General features: G+C 35.6%; 1 long non-coding RNA gene across 1 annotated transcript in view; it reads right to left on the reverse strand.

The window, feature by feature from the left end:
* LOC140709990 (uncharacterized) overlaps positions 1–24260 on the reverse strand; it is a 272360-nt gene extending 248100 nt beyond the window's left edge. The window contains exon 1 of the long non-coding RNA XR_012090892.1: positions 23979–24260. This is a non-coding gene — a long non-coding RNA (uncharacterized lncRNA). The remainder of the gene's footprint in view (positions 1–23978) is intronic.
* Positions 24261–24713: the final 453 nt, after the last annotated feature.

Below are 24713 nucleotides of genomic sequence, written 5' to 3' on the forward strand. Positions count from 1 at the left end.
TTCCTGTGACATTATGTTCTGCTGGCACTCAAATTCTAAGGTCCATTTCTGATAAAACCTAAACTAAGAAAATATTTATGGAAATATTTGTATTTCCCAAGAGATTTATGTGTAGGAAGGAAAAGTGTTGAAAGAGACCAAGGAAATTGGAAAAATGGCCCCAATCCTTTCTGAATCTAGGCCCATGTCCCCTCCATCAAGAGAAGGTCTATTTGTCAAGTCTTGATACTGAACTGACTTTGTTACTTGCTTTGACCAAAAGAATGAGGTAGAACAAATTCTACCTCATTCTGAAACTAGCCTAGACCTCAAAAGACTTTGTTTGCTTGCACTCTCGTATTTTGAAACCAGCTGAGCTTTTCACAAGTTTGAGTTAGCCTGCTGAATGAATAAAAATGTATAACCTAGTTGCACTTATTACTCCAGTTAAAGCCCAGAACCTTCTAGTTGATGCACAACTAATTGTTGATGCATGAAGGACTACAGTGGAGACCAGAAAATCCACTCATTTGAGCCAACCCCTAATTTCTTGTCCAAATAATATAAGTTAATTAAATAATTGTTGATTTAGGCCACTAAGTTTTGTGATGGTTTGTTACACAGCAAATGTGACTTTATGTAGAAATATATTTTCAATCCTAAAAGGGACAATAATTTAATGGGAAGCAAAGACGTATGAAGATACATTTACAAAATAATGTTATCAGCAGTGATAGAGATGACACAAGAATCTAGGATGAGATATTTGAAGAGAAAAAAAAAAGGAGATATACTATAAGAAGTGAGGCCTGATTTGAATTTTAAATTATGACTCAGAGTGAGTCCAACAAAAATATGAAGTGGTGTTATTTCACCCAGAGAAAAGGAGAGAATTATAAACAGTTCCTCCTTTTGGAAAAATAAAGTGTGAGTCAGAAAGTAGGATATGAGGACAAGAGGAAAGGGCTAGATCATGGGGTTTTTCATGCAACATCAAAGAGCTTAGGAAACATTGAAAGGTTTTAAGAATGGAAGTGACACAGTCAGTTTTCTACTGCAGATAGATAATGTTGCCATCATGAAAAATGGTTTGGAGACCATACTCCTGGATACCAGTGAGAGAACTTTGCAACAGTCCACATGAGAGACACTAAAGACATAAACTACGACAAAGATAACATAACCAATAGAGAAGAAATAAATTGTCAAATATTTAGGTATAAAAACAGCAAGACTTGGGGAAGTAATGGCTCTTGGTGGTGAAAAAGAGTCTGGGATACTTCTTGCATTTTGAGTTTGGTTGGCCGGATGGCCAATGATACAACCAGATAAGAAATACATGTCGATATTGTCAATTTTGCAGGCTAGGTAGATACAAGAATACCTCCCTCCACGTCCCATCAATTCTTCATATACTTACCCTTCAAACTTAGAAATTCTAGTTAGCTCTATTTTAATTTAAAAAAAAAAAATCTCCAGGAGTCAAATAGTCAGTCATGAACTTTGAAGTGAGTCTGAGGGGAGAAAGTAAGATAAATGTAGAGGAGGAAAGGATCTGGATAAAATATTCCTATATTAAATGCTGGGGTTTTAATATCTACCTAGGGTCAGGGTTTGCAGGGGGCCTGTCTGGGTATTGTAGGAAATCAGATCTAGTCTTGTATAAAGCTAGAAACAGGGATAATCACTGCCATGTCCCTGAACTTGAACTTAACCAGGACCTGCATCTTCTGCCAGTTACACTAGAAACTTCTAAATTACTCTTTGTAAATTTTACTACTTCTGAATTTCTCAAAAAAGATGGTAGAAGAGCCCATCTACATTTTAGAGATAAAACTGTTAAGTTTAATTTGAAACATACTGAGTTTGTGGAGTGGTCCAGACATCCAAATGTTCCAAATTTCCAACAAGTTTACCTTACCTAGGGAAAATTGAAGAAAATAAAAGTAGCCTAAAGCTAATGCTTTGGGAGTCATCAAGGAAAGGGCTGGAGTTAGATAACATAACGAATGAATATGTAGAAAAAGAGCACTGGGCAAAGGTCAGAAGCCTGAGGTTCAACAACACTTACCAAATGAGGGAAAGCATAAATTGTCACAGTAGAAAATGTTCACTGGAATTGGCAATTAGACAGTAGCTAATAATTTCCAATAGTGGTTTCCAAAATGGGAGAAGTTGAAAGCCAATCACAGGGATTAGGGAATGAAAAATAAATGGAGGACTAGAATATGGTTAATATTCTAGAAAAAGAAGAATAAGAATAGAGTAAGGTACATTTACACTAGATGGAGAACTGAAAGACTAAACAGTGTCAGGTGGCAGATACAGTGTCAAGGTAGGGTAGTTTGAGAATGAAAGACACTAGAGATTTTAATAAGTGAGAAAAATACGCCAGTGAAGATAAATTAATGATGTATAAAAGAGAAATGCTAACAAATTGAACCAGGTTTGTAAGGATGAAGAAGGAGATGAATTTAAGGAAACAGATGAAGAAATGAGCTGTGATAATGAGAGACCTCTTATTTTTAAGAACTGGAGGAAAATTTGTCAAAAGATTACAAGCACAGATAAGCCTCCTATGGGGACAAAAGGTTATTCAAAAGGGAGTGTATAAGGAGTCCCTGAAGCAATCAAGGATATTTGAAATGTATCAACCCCAAAAGAATGCTTTGCATGAGGAAAGTCTATTTATTTAAGCGAATAGTGATATCATTTCAGCCATGCTATATCCAGTATATCAAGAAAATGTTGGTATTTAAAAACATTCACAAAATATGCATAAGTCTCATGGGTAAAATTAACTTTACCAGTAAAGTCTGCATAGGAATGCAAAATATTATTTTCTAAGTACATCTTTCCCAAAAAGACTGACTTTCATAGAAAATAAAGAGTTGGACCATGGTGAATCATGGACCCTGAATCTTACAAGATTGGTCTTACAAAATAATATCCTTACTCCAGTTAAATATTATGTTAGATAATGGAAGTACTGTTTATGTCAAGAAGCATTGTTTTTGCATGTTGGTGGGTGTATGAACATATGGAAGAAAACAAGGGATGGAATAAAGTCCTGTCCTTCTTCATTTCTGTTTCTACTGTGTAAATCACAGCAAAAAGATGCCAGCTACAATCTCAGCCATTGCTACAGAAATGGTTTCTATTTTAACTCTTAAAAGACCTAACTGCACTATTTCTCTTTATTGAACTTCCTTTTTCTTCAACTCAGATACATAGATACATCCCATTATTTATACTTGTCCTGTAATCCCTTCCATAGAGAAGAGGAGGCTTCCTTGTTTGCCCACAGTTAATCATCTTCATCCATTAATGCAGAAGACATACATGTAAAACTACACACAATAAAGGACAATGCAAACAGATTTTAACGACCATTTCTTTGTATTGGCAAATAGCATTTTTAGTTACTAAAAACATAAGATCCTTCACCCCCCTTTACCTAGGGTGTGACTGTTTGACACATAGTATCAGTAAATGAGGCAGTTTACTGACATGATTACAATTTTAAGTCTATTAATTATACTGCTATTTTCTTTACTCAGGTGAGTTGCTTATGATATCACTGGAGAAAAGTGTTAGCAGTGAATGTAAAACAAACATGTTGGTAGGTTAAATATTTGTTCTCCGGTGAAACTCTCTCTTCTATTATTATGTTGGTTTATGATAATCAAAAATTTAGTGGGGAATTTGGAGAGATTCTCTTAACTTAATAAGAATGGTATATTGCTGTTCAAGTCACATGCTTAGTCCCAGTCTATACACCTGGGGTTTTCTAGAGCACAATTTCATACTGCTTTCTGTACCGCCACACACCCCAAAGCAGGAATTAATCCGTTCTGGACACAGAAACAGCTTTCTACAACTTGCTATTTTGAAGCGATCAGGTATTAAGTAGGTTTCCTGTCCAAGAGTTAACGCCTCATTGTGCCCCCTGCCATGGAGTGCTGTGAGTCTGAGATACGGTACCCTGACCAAAAGGGATTATGTGAACAGACATTTTGCAGAAATAATGACTTATGAGTGCCTGCCTCATTTCCCCTTGCCTGGTGATACCCTCATAAAGGCCATTTAGAAAGGATTCAGCAGCTTGCAAGATACAGAGTTTGAGTTCTAAAACATCCAAAGATGAATACCTGTCACTTTTTCTTCTCTGGAGCATTTCTAATCACAATTTTGTTACTGCAGCCTCTATGCTGAATGAGAGAAACCTATCTGAAAGTCTAAAAATAGCATCTTCTGAGCTACTTCTCTGTCTTGTGAGGTTCCCAAAGGAAAGCTACTGAATGATTTGCAGCTTATCACAACCAGTATTGTCATAGATAGGGGGATTGTCTTTTAATCCGGCAAGAATCCGGATTGACAGTGTTTGTGGCTAGGGCCTTTGATTTAGGATTATACTCCTGGTAAGAGAGCTACTAAAGTGGCAGTGAGTCTGTCGGCCTCCGCCTTCCACAAAGCATTGGAAAGAAAATTTCTCAATTTGATCTGAGAAAAGCAGTGTAGGGATTCAACTCCGGCCACCATCTGTAGGCCACAGAGTTTTTCTAATAGCGATAAACTAGGCCTAACCAATATCTCTGCCTCCTAGCAGCAATGCCTCCAATGGTTTGACTGAAAATGAGCAGGAAGTTACTAGCGCTTTAGTGCTTCCTAAATTTCACCATTTATAAAACGGAAGCATTCTGTTATTCTCTTTATGAGTCTGTTATTTGTGTATCATTTCTAGAAATAAAATATGGGAACATCAAAAAGGGGGAAAAGGACTCTGTTTCTTCCCATGTCCCAATTATTAAATTAAGTTTTGCTATCACTGCTGAAACAAATGCAATATTTATATCCATTATTTTCAGTTTATTCCTTTAAGAAAACTTTAGTAATTTATTCTATCACAATTCTTGAGGTTAAAAGTCCAAACTCAAGATGTCAGTGGGGCTATGCTTCCTGTGACACTTTGGATAGAATCCTTCTTGCCTCTTTCTAGCTTCTGGCTAGCAGTCCTTGGCTTGTAGCTGCATCACTCCAATCTTTGCCTGCATCATCACTTTGAGTTCTTCCTCGTGTCTTCGTATTATCTTCCTATGAGGACACCAGTAACATTAGATTAAGGGCCCATCCTACTCTAGTATGACCTCTTCTTAATTAATTAGATCTACAACAACCCTGAGGTCCTTGGGGTTAGGAATTCAACATATTTTGGGGGAAACATAATTCAATCCATAACAGGGAGATAACGCAAATGTACAAACCTGTACAAAGGTACAAATATGAGAGAAGTCAATGTTCCTCCAGAGCCCTCCCTTCCCATTCCCTGTGTTTTCCTTAGAGGCTGCACACTTTTGCATTTCCACCAGCAGTGTGCAAGAGTTCCAATTTCTCCACATCCACACCAATACTTGTTATCTTTGGAGATTTTTTTTAAAATAATATTTATCCTGACAGGTGTGAGGGTATACCTCATTGTAGTTTTACTTTTCATTTCCTTGATAACTGGTAATGTTGAGCAAATTTTCATATGCCCGTTTGCCATTTGTATATCTTCTTTGATGAAACATCTATTCAAGTCTAGTCCATTTTTTCAAACAGGTTATTAGCTGGTTTTTGTTTTGTTTTGTTTTTTGATTTTTGGGGTTTTTTTTTGTTTTGTTTTGTTTTGTTTTTGTTTTTGTTTTGCCATTGAGTTGTAGGATTTCCTTATGCATTTTGAAGAGTAATCCATTATCAGACATATGGATTGTAAATATTTTCTCCCATTTCACGGTTATCTTTTTGCTCTGTTGATTATTTCCCTTGCTGTGCAGAAACTATTTTTATGGTCAATTTCACATTTATCTTTTTAATTTTAATTTTTTGTTGCTTTTTTTTTTTTTTGAGACGGAGACTCGTTCTGTCACCAGGCTGGAGTGCAGTGGCACAATCTTGGCTCACTGCAACCTCTGCCTCCCAGGTTCAAGTGATTCTCCTGCCTCAGCCTTCTGAGTAGCTGGGACTACAGGCGCCCACCACCATGCCTGGCTAATTTTTTGTATTTTTAGTTTCCCCATGTTGTCCAGGATGATCTCAATCTCTTGATCTCATTATCCACCTGCCTTGGCCTCCTAAAGTGCTGGGATTACAGGCATGAGCCACCACGCCAGGCCTAATTTTAATTTTTGTAATTGTAAATGGACAAATTATAGTAGTATATACAATTATATGTACAAAATACACTTGTATATATAATATAGTTATATATAACTATATAGTTATACATACATAACCTGTATACACATATAAATATATATACACACATATATATTTTTATATATGTTACAAAGTAATGTTATACAGAAACTTTAATTTTGATATAGTTCCACCTACTTGTGTTTGTTTTTGTTGCCCATGCTTTTGGTGTCATGTCCAAGAAATCATTGCTAAGAACAATGTCACTAAGCTTGTTTCCTACTTTTTAAGGAGTTTTACAGTTCCAGATCTTACATTTAAGTCTCTTATGCACTTTGAGTTGATTTTTATGTATAGGTAAACATAAGAATTCAATTTCATTCTTTCACATGTGACTATCCAGTTTTGTCAACATCATTTATTGAAGAGCCCATCCTTTTCCCATCGCGTATTTTTGGCACTATTTTCAAAGACCATTTGACCATATATGTGTGGATTTATTTATGGATCTTGTACTCTGTTCCACTAGTCTATACATTTGTCTTTGTGCCAGAACTATACAATCTTAATTACTTTATCTTTGTAATATATTTTGAAATAAAAAAATATAATGTTTGCAATTTAATTCTTGTTTTCTCAAGTCTGGCTTGTCTTTTCATGTTTTGTGGTTTCATATGGATTGTAGAATTGTTTTCCATTGGGATTTTGATAGAGATTGCATTGAATCTGTAGAGGGCCTGAGGTAGTATGGGTATTTAACAATAATGAGTCTACCAGTCCTGAACACATAGTCTTTTCATTTGTTTGCTTTAATTTCTTTCATCAATGTTTTCTACTTTTCAGTATACAAGTCTTTCAAACCCTTAGTTCAGTTTATTCCTAAGTATAATCTTTTGGTGCTATTATAAATGGATATTTTTTTCTAATTTCCTTTTTAGATTGTTCATTGTTGTATAAAGTGTATAAAGTGTATAAGTTGTATAAAGTGTATAAAGTGAAAATGACTTTATTGTGTTGATTTTCTATCCTGCTACTTTACTGACTTAGTTCATTGTTCTAACAGACTTTCTAACAGCTTTTTGGTGAAATTCTAAAGGTTTTCTATATATAAGATTATGTCATATGCTAACAGAGACAATTTTATTTCTTAAATACTATTTTTTAATTTCCTGACTGCATTGTCCAGGACTACTAATACTCTGTTAAATTGAAGTGACAAAAGGGCATTTTTGCCTTGTTCCTGGTCTTACACGTAAAAGTTTCCATTTTTCAACATTGAGTATGGTATTAACCGTCAATTTTTATATGAGCATTTATTATTTTGAGGCAATTTCCTTCTTGACCAAATTTGTTGAGTTTTTACCATGAAATGGTGCCAAATTTTTCCAAACTTTTTATCTGCATCTACAGAGACAATCATGTGATTTTTACTCTTTATTCTGTTAATATGCAGTTGAGTTTAATGTGTTAAACCATTCTTGAATTGTAGATAAGTCACTTTTGTCATGGAATATGATCCTTTCAATGTCCTGTTGGATTCACTTTGTTAATATTTTGTTGAGAATTTTTGCATCTGTGATTATCAGCAATATTGGCCTGTGGTTTTCTCGTGTTGTCTTTGTCTGACTTTGGTGTTAGGGTAATGCTGGCCTTATAAAATGTATTTGAAAGTGTGTCCTTCTCTTTAAATTTTTGGAAGAATTTGAGAAGAATTGACATTAATTCTTCTTTAAATGTTTGGTAGAATTCTGCAGTGAAATCATCTGATCCTTGACTTTTTTTTACTGGGAGGTTTTCAATTACTGATTCACTCCTCATACTAGTTGTAGGTCTGTTCATAGGTCCTTCTATGTCTTCACGATTTAGTCTTGGCAGGCTGTATGTTTTTAGAAATTTATCAATTTTCCCTAGATTATCCAGTTTGTTGGTGTATAATTCTTAATAAAAGTCTCTTTTTATTTTTATTTCTCTAGTATCAGTTTTAATATTTCCTTGATCATTTCTAACTTTATTTATTTACATCTCTCTTTTTTTAATCTAGCTAAAGGTTTGTCACAATTTTGCTTATCTTTTCAAAAAACCAACTCTTGCTTTTATTAATTTTTCTATTGTTTTCTATTTTTTACTTTATTTATTTATGTTCCAATTTTTATTTTCTTGATTCTACTAACCTTTTGCTTACTTTGTTCTTTTTCCACTTTCTTGTATGTAAAAGTAGGTTGTTTATTTAATATGTTGTTTTCTTTTGTAATATAGATATTTATTGCAATAAACTTCATCTTAATACTCTATTTACCATATCACAAAAGGCTTGGTATATTGTACTTACATTTTTGTTTGTCTCACAGTATTATCTAATTTATCTTTTCACCTCTTTTTTGACCCAGCAGTTGTTCAAGAGTATGTTGTTTATGAGTATATGTCTACATATTTGTGAATTTTCCATTTTTGCTTCTGCTGTTAATTTCCAGTTTCACCCAATTACAGTTAGTAAAAACAAAAACATGGCATGATTTCAATCTTCTTATTGAACTATCACATTTACCCTGAAACTATAATATATACAACACATCAGTAATAAATAAATAAATGTCAAGACTTGTTTTATGGGAGGAGGTGGAGCAAGGTGGTTGTTTAGACACTTCTACCAATCATCCACCTAATGGGAAAACAAAATTGAAAAACTATCCACACAAAAATGCATCTTCATAAGAACCAGAAATCAGGTGACTTATCACAGTACCTGTTTGTAACTTCATATGATAGAAACAGACACCGAAAAGGGTAGGTTTAGACACTTCTACCAATCATCCACCTAATGGGAAAACAAAATTGAAAAACTATCCACACAAAAATGCATCTTCATAAGAACCAGAAATCAGGTGACTTATCACAGTACCTGTTTGTAACTTCATATGATAGAAACAGACACCGAGGGCCGGGCGCAGTGGCTCAAGCCTGTAATCCCACCACTTTGGGAGGCTGAGACGGGCGGATCACGAGGTCAGGAGATCGAGACCATCCTGGCTAACACAGTGAAACCCCGTCTCTACTAAAAAGTACAAAAAACTAGCCAGGCGAGGTGGCGGGTGCCTGTAGCCCCAGCTACTCCGGAGGCTGAGGCAGGAGAATGGCGTAAACCCGGGAGGTGGAGCTTGCAGTGAGCTGAGATCCGGCCACTGCACTCCAACCTGGGCGACAGAGCCAGACTCCGTCTCAAAAAAAAAAAAATAAACAAAACAAAAAAAAGAAACAGACACCGAAAAGGGTAGGAAAGACAGTCCTGAATCGGCACTGCCACCCCTTCTGATTCCCCTAGCTATGGCTGTGTGGTGTGGAGAGAGAATCTGTGCACTCAGGGGAGGAAGAGTACAGTGATTGTGGGACTTTGCATTGCAACTCAATGCTGTCCTGTCACAGCAGAAAGCAACACCAGGCAGAACTCAGCTGGCATCCACAGAGGGAGCATTTAGACCAGCCCTAGTCAAAGGGGAGCCCTTCCCAGATGTCAGAACCCAAGTTCTGGCAAGCCTTTCCACTGCAAGCTAAAATGTTCTGGGGTTCTGTGTAAACTTGAAAGGCAGTCTAAGCCACAAAGACTGCGACTCCTAGGAAAGTCCTGGTGCTGTGCTGGGCTTGAAGTCAGTGGATGTGGAGAGCATGCATACTAGTGAGACACCAGCTGGAGTGCCAAGAGAGTGCTTGTACCACCTCTCCCCCGAACCCAGGCAGTGCAGCTTGCAGCTACTGGAGGCACCCCTTCTTTCAGCTTGAGGAGAGAAGAGGGAAGAATAAAGAAGACATTGTCTTGCTACTTGGATACCAGCTCAGCCACAGTAGGATAGGGTACCAGGCAGAGTCCTGAGGCCCCCTTTCAGGACCTAGCTCCTTTTTCTGGGCCAGAAGGAAACCCACTGCCTTGAAAGGAAGGAACCAGTCCTGGCAGGATTCATCACCTGCAGATTAAGAGCCTTGGACCCTGAATAGTCAACAATCGTAGTCAAGCAGTACTCCCATGGGCCTTGGAAGAGAGTGAGAGATGGGCTAGCTACAGGTGTGATACAGCACATTTACAGATGTACTGGCAATGAGAAGAGACTCCTTCAGCCTGAGAAAAGGAGAGGGAAGAGTAAAGGGGACTTTGTCTTGCAGCATAGGCATCAGATTGGCCACAGTAGAATAGATTACCAAGTGGGCTCTTAGGGTCCCCACTTCCAGGCTTTGGCTCTTGGATGGCATTTCTAGACCTGCACTAGGCCAGAGGGAAGCTTGCTACCCTAAACAGAGAGTCTGGCCTGAGAGCATTCACCATAAGCTAACTGAAAAGTCCTTGGGCCTTGAATGAAAACTGGCAGCAGCCAGGCAGCACACGCCATGGGAGTGGAGAGGTTGCGGCCATGAAGAGAGACTCCTCTGCTTGTGAAAATTTGGCAGAAAGAGTAGAAAGGACTTTGTCTTGTGGCTTGGGTGACAGTTCGACTGCTGTAGATTACAGCACCAGATAGATTTCTAGGATTTCTGACTCTAAGACCCAGCTCTCAGACAGCATGCTTGGACCTGACTGGGGCCAAAGGCAAGGATACAAGCATGGCTGGCTTTACCACCTGCTGAGTGTAGAGTCCCAGGTCCTTGAATAAACATATGCAATAGCCAGGCAGTGGTTACCTCGAGCCTTGTGAGACACTCAAGGCTGTGTTGGCTTGAAGTCTGACCCAGCACAGTTCCAGGGGTGGTGGCCACAGGGGTATTGCATCACCACTTTCCCAAGTTCAGGCAGCTCAGAATAGAGAGAGAGACTCCAATTGTTTTGGAGAAATTAAGGGAAGAGAACAAGAGTCTGTGTCCAGTAATCCAGATAATTCTTAGAGATCTTATCCAAGATCATCAAGGGAGTACCTCTACAAGTCTGCTAAAACCACAGCATTACTGGGCTTGGGGTTCCCCCAATACAGATACTGCTGTAGTGACAAAAAACTTAGATCACAACACCCAAGTCCCTTCAAACACCTGGAAAACCTTCCTAAGAAGGATGAGTACAAATAAACTGAGACTGTAAAGGCTATAATGCCCAGATACTGACAAATATTCACAACATCAAGATCATCTAGGAAAACATGACCTTACAAAACAAACTAAATAAACCATTAATGACCAATTCTAGAGTAACAGAAATATGTGAACATTGAGATAGATAATTCAAAATAGCTTGTCTTGAGGAAACTCAACAAAACTCAAGATAACACAGATAATAAATTTAGAATCTTATCAGATAAATTTAGCAAAGAGATTGAAATAATTAACAAGAATCAAACAGAAATTCCAGAGTTGAAAAATGCAATTGACATCCTAAAGAATACATCAGAGTCTATTAAAAGCAGAATTCTACAAAAAAGCAGAAAAACTTCAAATAAACAATCCAACAATGCATCTCAAAGAAGTAGAAAATCAAGAGCAAACCAAAACAAAAATTATTAGAAGAAAAGAAATGATGAACATCAGAAAAGAAATAAATACAATTTAAATGAAGAAAACAATACAAAAGACAAATGAAAGAAAAAAATATGTTTTGAAAAGATAAACAAAATTGATCAAATTTTAGCCAGACTTACCATGAAAAAAGAGAAAATACCCAAATAAATAAAATCAGAGATATAAAAGGAGACATTGCAACAGATACTACAGGATTTCAAAGAATAATTAGAAGCTACTATGTGCAACTCTATGCCAATAAATTGGAAAACGTAGAAGAAATGAATAAATTACTAGATTGAAGACAGGCTGTTTTTGAAAATATGCAATTAAAGAAAATAAAAGAATAAGAGAGTGAAACATGCCTACAAGATCTAGAAAATAGCCTCAAAAGGACAAATCTAAGAGTTATTGGCCCTAAAGAGGAGGTCAAGAAAGAGATAGAGGTAGAAAGGTTATTCAAAGGAATAATAACAGAGAACTTCCAAAGCCAAGAGAAAGATATCGACATTCAAGTACAATATGTTTATAGAATACAAAGCAGATTTAATCCAAACAAGGCTACCTCAAGACATTTAATAATTAAACTTCCAAAAGCCAAGGATAAAGAAATAATCTCAAAATCAGCAAGAGAATAAAAGAACAAATAACATAAAATGGAGCTCCAGTATGGCTGGCAACAGACTTCACAATGGAAACTTTACAGGCCAGAAGGCAATAACATGACATATTGAAAGTGCTAAGTGAAAAAACGTCTATCCTAGAATAGTATATCCAGTGAAAACATCCTTCAAACATGAAGGAGACATAAAGACTTTCTGAGACAAACAAAAGCTAAGGGATTTCATCAATACCAGACCTATCCAACAGGAAATACTAAAGTGAGATCTTCAATCTGAAAGTAAAGGACATTAATGAGCAAGGTGAAATTGCCTGAAGGTACAAAATTCATTGATAATAGTCAGTCCACAGAAAAACACAGAATATTTTAATACTGTAATAATTATGGTGTGTAAACTACTCATATCTTGAGTAGATGAACTGATCAAAAATTATTACTGCAACAAATTTTCAAGACATAGAGGGTACAATAAGATATAAATGGAAACAACAAAAAGTTAGCAAGCATGGGAGGAGAAGTTAAAGTGTAGGCTTTTATTAGTTTTCATTTGTTGGATAATTAATTTATTATGCAATCAGTATAAAATAATGTCATCAGTTTAAAATAGTGTGTTATAAGATAGAATTTGCAAACTTCATGGTAACCTTAAATTAAAAATCATACAACAGATGCAAGAAAAAATTTAAAGCAATAAATTAAAATATACGACCAGAGAAAATCATGTTTACTGAGAGGATGACAGAAAGAAAGAAAAGAGAAGACCACAAAACAACCAGAAAACAAATAATGAAATGGCAAGAGTAAGCCCTTACTTATCAATAACAACATTGAAAGTAAATGGACTAAACTCTCCAGTCAGGATATATGGTGGTTGAATGGATAAATAAATAAATAAATAAAACCCCAATGGTCTTTTTCCTACAAGAAACACATTTCACTGTACACACATAGACTAAAACAAAGAGATGGAAAAAGATATTCCATGCAAATGGAACCAAAAAAAGCAGAAGTAGCCTGATTCATATTAGGCAAAATAGATTTCCAGACACAAAATATGAAAAGAGCCAAGGAACATCATTCTATAATGATAAAGCAGTTCATTCAGCAAGAGAATATAGCCACTGTAAATATATATGCACCCAACACTGGAGCACCTACATATGTAAAGCAAATATTATTAGAGCTAAAGAGAGAGATAGACCCCAACACAATAATAACTGGAGGCTTTAGCACCCTGCTTTCAGCATTAGACAGATCATTCAGACAGAAAATCAACAAAGAAACATTGGACTTCATCTACAGTGTAAAACAAATTGATCTAATGGCTATTTCAGAACATTTTATCTAATGGCTGCAGAATACACATTCTTGTCCTCAGCACATGGAATATTCTCAAGTATAGACCGTATGTTAGGCCACACAAAAAATCAAAATTTGAAACTATATCAAGGATTTTCTCTGGCCACAGTGGAATAAAACTAGAAATCAGTAACAAGAGGAATTTGGGAAACTATACAGACACATCAAAATTTAAAAATATGCCCCTAAATAACCAGTGGGTCAATGAAGAAATTAGAAGTAAATTGAAAAATTTCTCAAAACAAGTGATAATGGAAACACAATATACCAAAACGTATGAGATATGGTTAAAGTAATACTAAGGGTAGTTTATAGCTGTAAGCACCTGGATCAAAAAAAGTAGAAAAACTTCAAATAAAAAATCCAACAATGCATCTTAAAGAAGTAGAAAATCAAGAACAAACCAAAACAAAAATTATTAGAAGAAATGATGAACATCAGAAAAGAAATAAATACAATTTAAATGAAGAAAACAATACAGAAGACAAATTAAAGAAAAAAAAATATGGTGTTTTGAAAAGATAAACAAAATTGATCAAATTTTAGCCAGACTTACTACGAAAAAAAGAGAAAATGCCCAAATAAATAAAATCAGAGATAAAAAAGGAGACATTGCAACAGATACTACAGGATTTCAAAGAATCATTAGAAGCTACTATGAGCAACTCTATGCCAACAAATTGGAAAACCTAGAAGAAATGAATAAATTACTAGATACTTACAACCTACTGGGACTGAACCACAAAGAAATCCAAAAGTTGAACAGAACAATAAGAAGTAATGAGATTGAAGCCATAATAAAAAGTCTTCCAGCAAAGAAAATCCTGGGACCCAGTGGATACATTGCTGAAATTTATCAAATATTTCAAGAATAATACCAATCCCACTCAAGCTATTCTGAAAAACAGAAGAGGAATAGGCATACTACCAAACTTATTGTACAAGGCCAATATTACCCAGACGCCAGAAGGGGACAAACGCGCATCAAAAACAGAAAACTACAGGCAATATTCCTGACGAACATTGATGTGAAAATCCTCAACAAAATACTAGCAATGGAATTCATCAATACATTAAAAGATCATTCATCATGACCAAGTGGGATCACTGACATGAAAGAATAGTTCAACATATGCAAACCAATCAGTGCAATCAATACATTGTATAAACAGAAAAAAGGAAAAAAAAACCCATATGATTATTTTAACTGATGCTGAAAAGCATTTGATAAAATTCAACATCCCTTTATGACAAAAACCCACAAAAACACTGAGCATAGAAGAAACATAACACAATAAAAGCCATATATACTATAGACCCACAGCTAGTATCATACCAAATGGGAAAAAAACTGAAAGTTTTTCTTCCTAGATCTTGAATATGACAAGAATGCCCACTTTCACCACCTTTATTCAACATAGTACTGAAAGTCCTAGCTAGAGCATCCAGACATGATTAAGAAATAAAGTGTATTCAATTTGGAAAGAAATAAGTCAAATTATTGTCATTTGCAGATATAATCTCATATTTGAAAAAACCTAAAGACTCCACCAAATATCTATTAGAACTGATGAACAAACTCAGTAAAGTTCAAGGATACGAAATCAACATACAAAAATCAGTAGCATTTCTCCATGCCAACAGTGAACCATCTGAAAAATAAACCAAAAAAGTAATCCCATTTAAAATAAAATAAATAAAACACCTAGGAATTAACGAAAGAAGTAAAAGGTCTTTACATAAAAACCATAAAACATTGATTAGATAAATTAAAGGGAATACACACAAAAAAAGGAAAGATATTTTATGTTTATGGACTGGAAGAACCAATATTCTTAAAAGGTCTATACTACCCAAAGCAATCTATGGTTTCAATGCAATCCCTATGAAAATACTACCGACATTCTTCACAGAAATAGACAAAAAAAATCCTACAGCTATCCTAAGCAAAAAAGAACAAAACTGGTGGTCATTACCTGACTTTAAATTATACTACGGAGCTATAGTAACCAAAACAGCATGTTACTGGCATAAAAACAGACATATAGACCAATGAAACAGAATAAAGACCCAGAAACAAATCCATACATCTATAGTGAACTCATTTTCAACAAAGTTGCCAAGAATATAAATTGAGGAAAGGACAATCTCTTAATAAGTGGTACTTGGAAAAGTGGATATCCATAGGCAGAAGAATGAAACTAGACCCTCTATCTCTTGCCATATAAAAAATCAAATAAAAATGGAATAAAAATTAATGTAAGACCTCACCCTATGAAACTACTAAGAGAAAACATTGTGAAATGTCCCCAGAACATTGAACTGGGCAATGATTTCTTGAGTAATGCCCAAAAAGCACAGACAATCAAAGCAAAAAAGGACAAATGGGATCACATCAAGTTAAAAAGCTTCTGCACAGCAAAGGAAACAATCAATGAAGAGGCAACCCATAGAATGGGAGAAAATATTTGCAAGTTATGCATCTGACAAAGGATTAATCACCAGAATATATAAGCAGCTCAAACTCTAAAGAAACATATCTAATAATCGAAGTTTAAAATGGGCAAAAGATCTGAATAGACATTTATCAAAAGAAGACATACAAATGGCAATCAGGTGTATGAAAATGTAATCAATATCATTGATCATCAGAGAAATGTGAATCAAAACTGCAGTGAGATGTCATCTCACACCAGTTAAAATTGCTTTTATCTGTTTAAGAAGATTTTGGGTTGAAATGATGAGGATTTCTAAATATACAATCATGTCATCTGTAAAGAGAGTCCATTTGACTTCCTCTCTTCCCATTTGAATACCATTTATTTATTTCTCTTGCCTGATTGCCCTGGCCAGAAATTCCAATACTATGTTTGATATGTCTCAAAAGAAGACATTTATGTAGCCAGCAAACATGAAAAAAAGCTCATCATCACTGGTCATTAGAGAAATGCAAATCAAAACCATAATGAGATACTATCTTATGCCAGTTAGAATGGCGATCATTAAAAAGTTAGGAAACCACAGATGCTGGAGAGGATGTAAAGAAATAGGAACGCTTTTACACTGTTGGTGGCAGTGTAAATTAGTTCACCAATTGTGGAAGACAGTGTGGCAATTCCACAAGGATCCAGAAATACCATGTGACCCAGCAATCTCATTACTGGGTATATACCCAAAGGATTATAAATCATTCTACTATAAAGACAAATGCACACATATGTTTATTGCAGCACTATTCACAATAGCAAAGACTTGGAACCAATCCAAATGCCCATCAATGATAGACTGGATAAAGAAAATGTGGCACATATACACCATGGAATACTATGCAGTCATAAAAAAGAATGAGTTCATGTCCTTTGCAGGGACATGGATGAAGCTGGAAACCATGATTCTCAGCAAACTAACACAAGAACAGAAAACCAAACACCACATGTTCTCACTCATAAGTGGGGTGGAACAATGAGAGCACATGGACACAGGGAGGGGAATATCACACACCGGGGCCCGCAGGGGGGTGGGGGACAAGAGGAGGGATAGCATTAGTAGAAATACGTAATGAAGATGACAGGTTGATGGGTGTAGCAAACCACCACGGCACGTGTATACCCATGCAACAAACCTGCACATTCTGCACATGTATCCCAAAACTTCAAGTATAATAAAAAATTTGCTTTTATCCAAAAGATAGGCTATAAAATGTGCTGGTGATGATGTAGAGAAAATGGAACACTTGTACGCTGTTAGTGGGAATGTACAGTAGTACAACCAGTATGGGGAACAGTTTGGACATTCCTCAAAATACTAAAAATAGAGCTGCCATATGAGTTAGCAATCCTCCTGCTGGGTATATACTTAAAAGAAAGAAAATCAGTATATAGAAGATTTATCTGTACTTTCATGTTAACTGCAGTACCGTTCACAACAGTCAAAATCTGGAAGCAACTTAACTGTCCATTGAAAAATGAATGGATACAGCAAATGTGGTACATACACCCAATGAAGTACTCTTCAGCCAAAAAAGAATGAGATCCTGTCATTTTCAACAACATCGGGTAAAACTGGAGGTCATTATGTAAACATGAACATAATGTATGTTTAAACATAAACATATGTTTAACGTAATGTAATAAGTCAGGCACAGAAAGACAAACTTCACATATTCTCACTAATTTGTGGGAGCCAGCAATTAAAATAATTAAACTTATGGCGATTGAGAGTAAAAGGATACTTACCAGAAGCTGCAAAAGTTGGTGGGGGACATGAGGAGGAAGTGGAGATGGGTAAAAATAATAGAGTTTGGTAGAATGAATGAAACCTAGCATTTGATATTAATAGTCACAGCAAGGTGACTACAGTCTACAATAATTTATTGTACATTTAAAAATAACTTCAAGAGTATGACTGGATTGTTTGTAACACAAAGAATAGATAAATGTGTGAGATTATGGATATTTCTTCTACCCATTATTTATTGTATGCCTTTAAAAAATCTCATGTACCCGATAAATGTACATACCTACCATGTACCCAGAAAAATTAAAAATTAAAAAAAAAAACAAACTTGTTTTGTGATTTAACATGTGATCTATCCAGGAGAGAGTTCTGTGTGCTCTTGATAAAATGTTTATTCTGTTGCTGTTGGATAAGATGTTTTGTATATATTTGTGAGGTCCATTTGGTCTACAGCGTTATTCAACAACCTCTGCCTCCTGGGTTCACGCCATTCTCCTGCCTCAGCCTCCCGAGTAACTGGGACTGCAGGCGCCCGCCACCATGTCTGGTAATTTTTTTTGTATTTTTAGTAGAGACAGGGTTTCATCATGTTGGCCACGATGGTCTCGATCTCCTGAGTTCGTGATCCGCCCGTCTCGGCCTCCTAAAGTGCTGGGATTACAGGCATGAGCCACTGTGCACGGCCGTTCTCTGTTTCTTCATTGATATTTCTGTTTGGATGTTTTATCCTGTATTGCAATTGGAGTATTAAAGATTCCTACTATTATTTAACATTATATTTGTATTTCTCCCTTTTGTTCTATTATATTTTTATGAATTCACACATTTTCATTATATTGTCCTTATTTGTATGTTGTGACAATATTTGACATAAAGTCTATTTTATCTAAGTGTAGGCACCCTTGCTCTCTTTTGGTTACCATTCATATGGAATATCTTCTATTCTTTCACTTTCAGCCTATATATGTCCTTAAATCTAAAATGATTTTCTTAAAAATAGCATATAATTGTGTTTTCAAATCCATTCAATTGAAGATTTTAATTCATGTACATTTTAAGTATGTATTAATAAGACAGAATTTATTATTGCCATTTTGTTGTTTTCTGTTATTCTTGTAGTTCATTTGATTATTTTTCCCTCTTGCTATCTTCCTCTGTCTTTTGTTCATTTTTCACATTCATATGCTTTCACTCCATTTTCTTTCACTTTCGTGTAACTTCTACAGGAATTTTTGTTTGAGTGTGGTTACCTTAGGGCTTACATAAAATATCTTACAGTTGTAATGAGTCTATTTTAAGCTGATAACAACTTAAATTCAATTACATTTTAACACACTATACTTTAACCTCTTATAAACATACAAGCTTTGTTATTGTCCCAGTTTACATCTATGCATATTGTGTATCTTTTAACATATTTTCAGTTATAGCTGGTTTTGTCCAATAATTTTTAGAATTAAAAGTAAATTATGTAATTTACACACCACAATTACAATAATATAGTAGTCTGCATTTGCCTGTGTATTTAACTTTACTAATAAGTTTTATATTTTCTTACACTATTACATTGCTGTTTAGTGTCCTTTTATTTTAGCCTGAATAACTCCCTTTCAAATTTCTTGTAAGGCAGGTTTAGTGGTGGTTAAATACCTCAGCTTTTATTTTTCTGGGAAAATCTTTATCTCTTCTTCATTTTTAAGGGACAGTTTTGCTGGGTATGGTGTTCTTGGATAACAGTGATTTTTTTTAATCAGTTCTTTGAGTATATCATTCCACTCCCTTCTGGCTTGCAATGTTTCTGCTGAAAAATCAGTTGCTAGTTTAATAGTTTTCCTTGTATGTGGAAAGTTGCTTTTCTCTTGCTGCTTTGAAAATTCTCTCTTTGACTTTTGGCAATTTAAATATAATGTGTCTCAGTGGAGCTTCTTTCAGTTTGTCTTATTTGGTGTGACTTGGGCTTCTTGGATTTCATTGTCCATTTCCATTCCCAGATTTTGGAAGTTTTTAGCCATTATTTCTTTGAATAAGCTCTCTATTCAATTTTTTTTTCCCCTCCTAGTTTCTGAGACTTCCATAGTGTGTATATTGATCAACTTCATGGAGTCCCATATATCCATAAAGGTTTCTCTTCTCTTTTTTAATTCTTTTTTATTTTTTCTCCTGACTGAGTCACTTCCAATGACCTGTCTTTGGATTTGCTGATCCTTTCTTTTGCCTGATCTAGTCTGGTTTTGAACCCTTGTAGTAAATTTTCAGTTCGATTATTGTATTCTACAGCTCCATGATTTCTGTTTGGCAATTTTTAACATTTTATCTCTGTTGAGATTCTCACTTTGTTTATGTATTGTCTCATTACTTGACTGAGCATCTTTGTGACAGCTACTTTGAATTCTGTATCAGGCAAAGTGTGTTTCATTAGGGTTTGTTTCTGAAGATTTATATTGTTCCTTTATCTGGAACATGTTCACCTGGTTATTCACTTTCCTTGATGATGTGTTGGTATTTCTGCATTAGAATAGTCACATCCTGAAGTCGTTCAGAAGACCCCATCAATCAGCACAGCCAGAGATTCTGGGTCCTCTACCAATTCTTTCCCTCCCTGGAGAGAAACAGGTTGCTGTATTTTTGTTCTGCTCACTTTGTGCTGAGCCACAGGACGGGAGAAATAGTTTCTATCAGCTCAAAGCACTGCATTCATTCTCTCCTAGGTAGCTAGACTGGACTGGACCCATCAGAGCTCCAAGACTGGCAAGACAGATGCCAATTTTGTGGGGAGCCTCAGAGGAGTTGGGATGTTGGACACATGAGCCAATCTGATCTTTGGCTGGAGAAGAAACTGGGAGCTAAAGGATCTCTTCCTGATTACACAGTGCTGTGGAGGAGGTAGTGATTCTAGTGAGAAGGTATTCTGAATCTCTCTATCAGCTTCTGTGCATCTGGTTTCACTTTTTCCCAGAATATAGGAGCCTTTCCATTTGTTTCTGTGTTTCTCACAAAGGGAATTTGTTCATAATGCTGAATCACTGCATTTTGGAGACCAATTAGGTCTCACTGTTTATTCTTTTTACCACTCACTGGAACTAGAAAACTTCTAATTGCATAATATTTTCTAAACAGGAATGACATGAAACAGAATTTCTAAGAGAGTGATGGAATGTTTCATCAGAACCATTGAGCTTCTGGTGAGGTAGTTAATTATTTTATTTTTAATAACTTTTAGTAATTTAAGAACAGCCTTGCTGCTAACAGTATTCAGACTAGTTGAGATATCAACTTTTGCTAGAAGCAAATAATGTCCTTGAAATTTTTTTTAAATCTTGAAACAATTAATTAAGAAATATTCTCACTTCAAACAAACTCAGAAAATGGATACCCTTCTACTGATCAAACTATGATTTATCAGAGCATGAGGATGTTTCCAATAGAGCTTCTGGTCCTAGCTTATCAAGGGTACACCTTACATACTGCTGGTTATGATGTGCTATTGCTTCAGCTGTCTTGGCTAGGGTACCTTCTCCCTTCTCCTCTTCACCCCACTAGTTTAAAAACAAACAGAAAGAAAACAAACAAATTTTTTTTTCCCACCCACTGGGCCAATAATTGTATTTTTCTTTATTAAAAAAAAAGATTTTATTTCCCAATTGAAAGAACACCTAATCCAACAGCATTGCAAGGTAGACCCTATCTCTTTGCCTGAGAACTGATTTTGATATCCAGCTGGCCACCTAGCATAAGAGTAACCATTTTGAAAGAATGGGTGTGATGGTGTGGAAAAAATAAGAAATAAATAGAAAGTTAAGAAGCATTTAAGAGATATTTTGGACATCCCACAAAGTTACCCAGGATCTGACCTCTAAGGGGTCAATTCATGAAGTAAAGTACAGCAACAATGGCCTCATATTTGTTCACAACTTCTTGTATGAATGGCCTTTTGCAGTGAATGGCCTTTGGCACCCCTTCCATCAAGAGGTGCAATCTTTATCTCTAACTTTTAAATCTGATCTTGGTTTTATGTCTTACTTTACTCAATGGGACATTAGCCAACATGCCAAAAGCAAAGTCTTCAAAAGTGTGCATTGGGGCTTGCCCTCTCTTACTTGCTTCTGGGACTTCTACTGTCACCAAATAATGAGGATCTACCTCGAGAGAACACAGCTTCCCCAGCTGAGTTTGCAAACATGAGTCCACTGTATCCTCAGCTAAGCTATCACATCCTAGAACATCCAGCCAACCTACAGAATCATGATAAATGAAAAATACATATTGTTTTAAATGTCTGAGTTGTACTTTAACATAACAAACGCTGTTACTATCCGGATGTTACATTTACTAAGAAACCATTAGTGAGTTCCTAACAGAGAAATTACAAAAATTAATTGGAGAAGGAGGGATTTCCAAGAAAACATTCTTTCATAATGGTAAGTCTCAAATCTAACATGCTGGCTGGAATTTAAAAGAAGTTTTTTAAGGTAATTTAGAGACTCATAGAAAATCAATCTCTCTGTAGGACTAAAAACATCTCAGATTTGAACACTTTTTTCATTCTTATTAGACTTGAAAGCATGACCATTGATCTAGAAAGAGCAATTTGCTAATAATTAGGCTTGTGAGGGAGGCTTAGGATTGTTACCTACAGGGTGGATAACAGGCCCTTTAATTCACAGAAGCCACTGCCCTAACATGAAGAAAAAAGATGTAGAAGAATCAGCAACCATAATGGTTCTGTTCACTAAAATCCAAGTGATACTGAACTCTGCCACACAAAAATGACTTTCAAGCCCAAATTTACCCTGTTGTATACTTGATGCCATCTACAAAGAAGAAATAGATTTAAACTCTATTTATTTACACATTCCCAAGACATTCTGCAAAACTTTTATATTCCTTTCACAAGGCACATTATTATTATTATTATTATTATTATTGTTATTATTATTATTATTTTGCCTTTCAGGAATATGAATATTCACTCTGTCATTAGACTTGAAGCTCCATGAGGGCAGGGTCTGTGTTTACTTCACCTTTTATCTCCCACAGCACAAGGCCCAGGGAAGGTGCTCAATTATTCTTTGTAACATAAATGAGTGGAAGAGGGCAGGCTTTATGTAGTACACGGACTAATGTCCAACTGACTATCCCCATGGTTTGAATACAGAGTTTGGCCAATAAATGACCTCTCTTTTGTATAAAATAAAGTTTACATTATGAAAAGCCACATAATTCATAAAATCTGCCATTTTTTTTTTCATGAGGGTGGCTAAACTTTCACCAGAAATCATGATACATCTCTGATATGTTTTCCTTCGAGTGATCTCACTACATTATTTGTTATTTGAATCTCTTCTTTTGTTTGAGATGTCAGAAAACCTGAGCAGGAGATAGACTATGATCATCTCTGGGGAAAAAATTATCTTCCCCAGAGAACGTCTGCCAAACAAATTGCATCTTGAGGTGAATTTTTTTTGGAAATGCAAACTGATTAAAAATAGTATTGTTTTGTGTTCAGGTGATTAATTTAGTAAGACTATTTTTACTGTTTCAGTTGCTTATATCCCCAAAAAGAACAAAAAAACTACCCTGTCCCTGATAAAATATTTATCATTCTATATTTTAAAAGAAAGAACCAAATCAATTCTATTTTGAAAGGCACATTAAAAATGTAAGCACAAAGCGCAGGGCACGTTTCACAGAAGATTGGAACTGCTAACATTTTTTTTTCATCTTCCAGAAGAAATCAAATGAAGCCCATTTGCCTCTGGGGTTTTAAACATCATTACAATTTATCTTAATAATGAAGTTAAAATTAACTGAAAGAAGGCAAAATGGAAAGAAAAACCCTCACATTGCTAATATGGGTTTATTCATGGGAAAATAGATAAAAGTAATATCCCTTGGGCACATTTAAGAAAAAAATCAAAATAATCAAAACACAGGTGACCCATGATTGAAGCAGCATCTCACTCAGTCATTTCATGTTTCTTGAAGCATAAACTATTCCATAACACACATACTTTATGTCCATATAGAAACGTATGTTTGGAATACACACATACACACACAATAAAAAATAAATACAACCACCAAGAGAGCTTTAAAATTATATTTGAAAATATCACAAACAAAACGATCTGCTTACCATGTAATTCTGTTTCTGTCATCACATATAACTAACTGCAAGAGCTCAGTTCTGCTTCACATAAGATTCTCAAATTGTCTTTGTGGAATCTTCCTGGTGAGGAATGAAAAGACTGATGAAAAGGTCAAAGGGGGCACCTCCACTCCACAGGGGCCTCAAAATGCCTCGTTGAGCATCCTTGCTTAGACTTTCCTTCCCCTCTGAGAGAAAGAACAAAACAGGCAGACTGCTCCTTGATAAAGGACAGGGGATTTTTTTTAACCAATTAAATCCTTTTCAGAAAACTAAAGCTGTCACATTGGAGATATAATGATGGTAACAACAATGAACAGCAGAGCCAAATTACACAATAGACGACGTCATGTGTGCTTGTTTATCAAGTGGGAACACCTCTTACTCATTCACATGCCTCTATGATAAAGTTTAGAATTCAATAACCTCTCTTCAAACCAGGACATTATTTTGGTTTTGATTTTTTTTAAACCTGCACATTTCTAAAAGAGGCATTCTAAGCTCCAAATTACAGGACTGAAACTGTTGGTTCTTTTTATTTTTATTTTTGGAGAGTGGGAGAGATCATTGATGTACTATCTTAAATTTTCTTCAGTGTTTTTGAGACAACAATATGACTGTCCATTCCTAACAAAGAGGGATCATTTTTTCTTTCTCTCCCTCTCTCCCTCTCTCTTCATCTACAACCATCACCCAAATCATTCAACTACCACCATTTCTCTT

Source organism: Chlorocebus sabaeus, chromosome 23, assembly GCF_047675955.1.
Source record: "Chlorocebus sabaeus isolate Y175 chromosome 23, mChlSab1.0.hap1, whole genome shotgun sequence".
Lineage (NCBI taxonomy): Eukaryota > Metazoa > Chordata > Mammalia > Primates > Cercopithecidae > Chlorocebus > Chlorocebus sabaeus.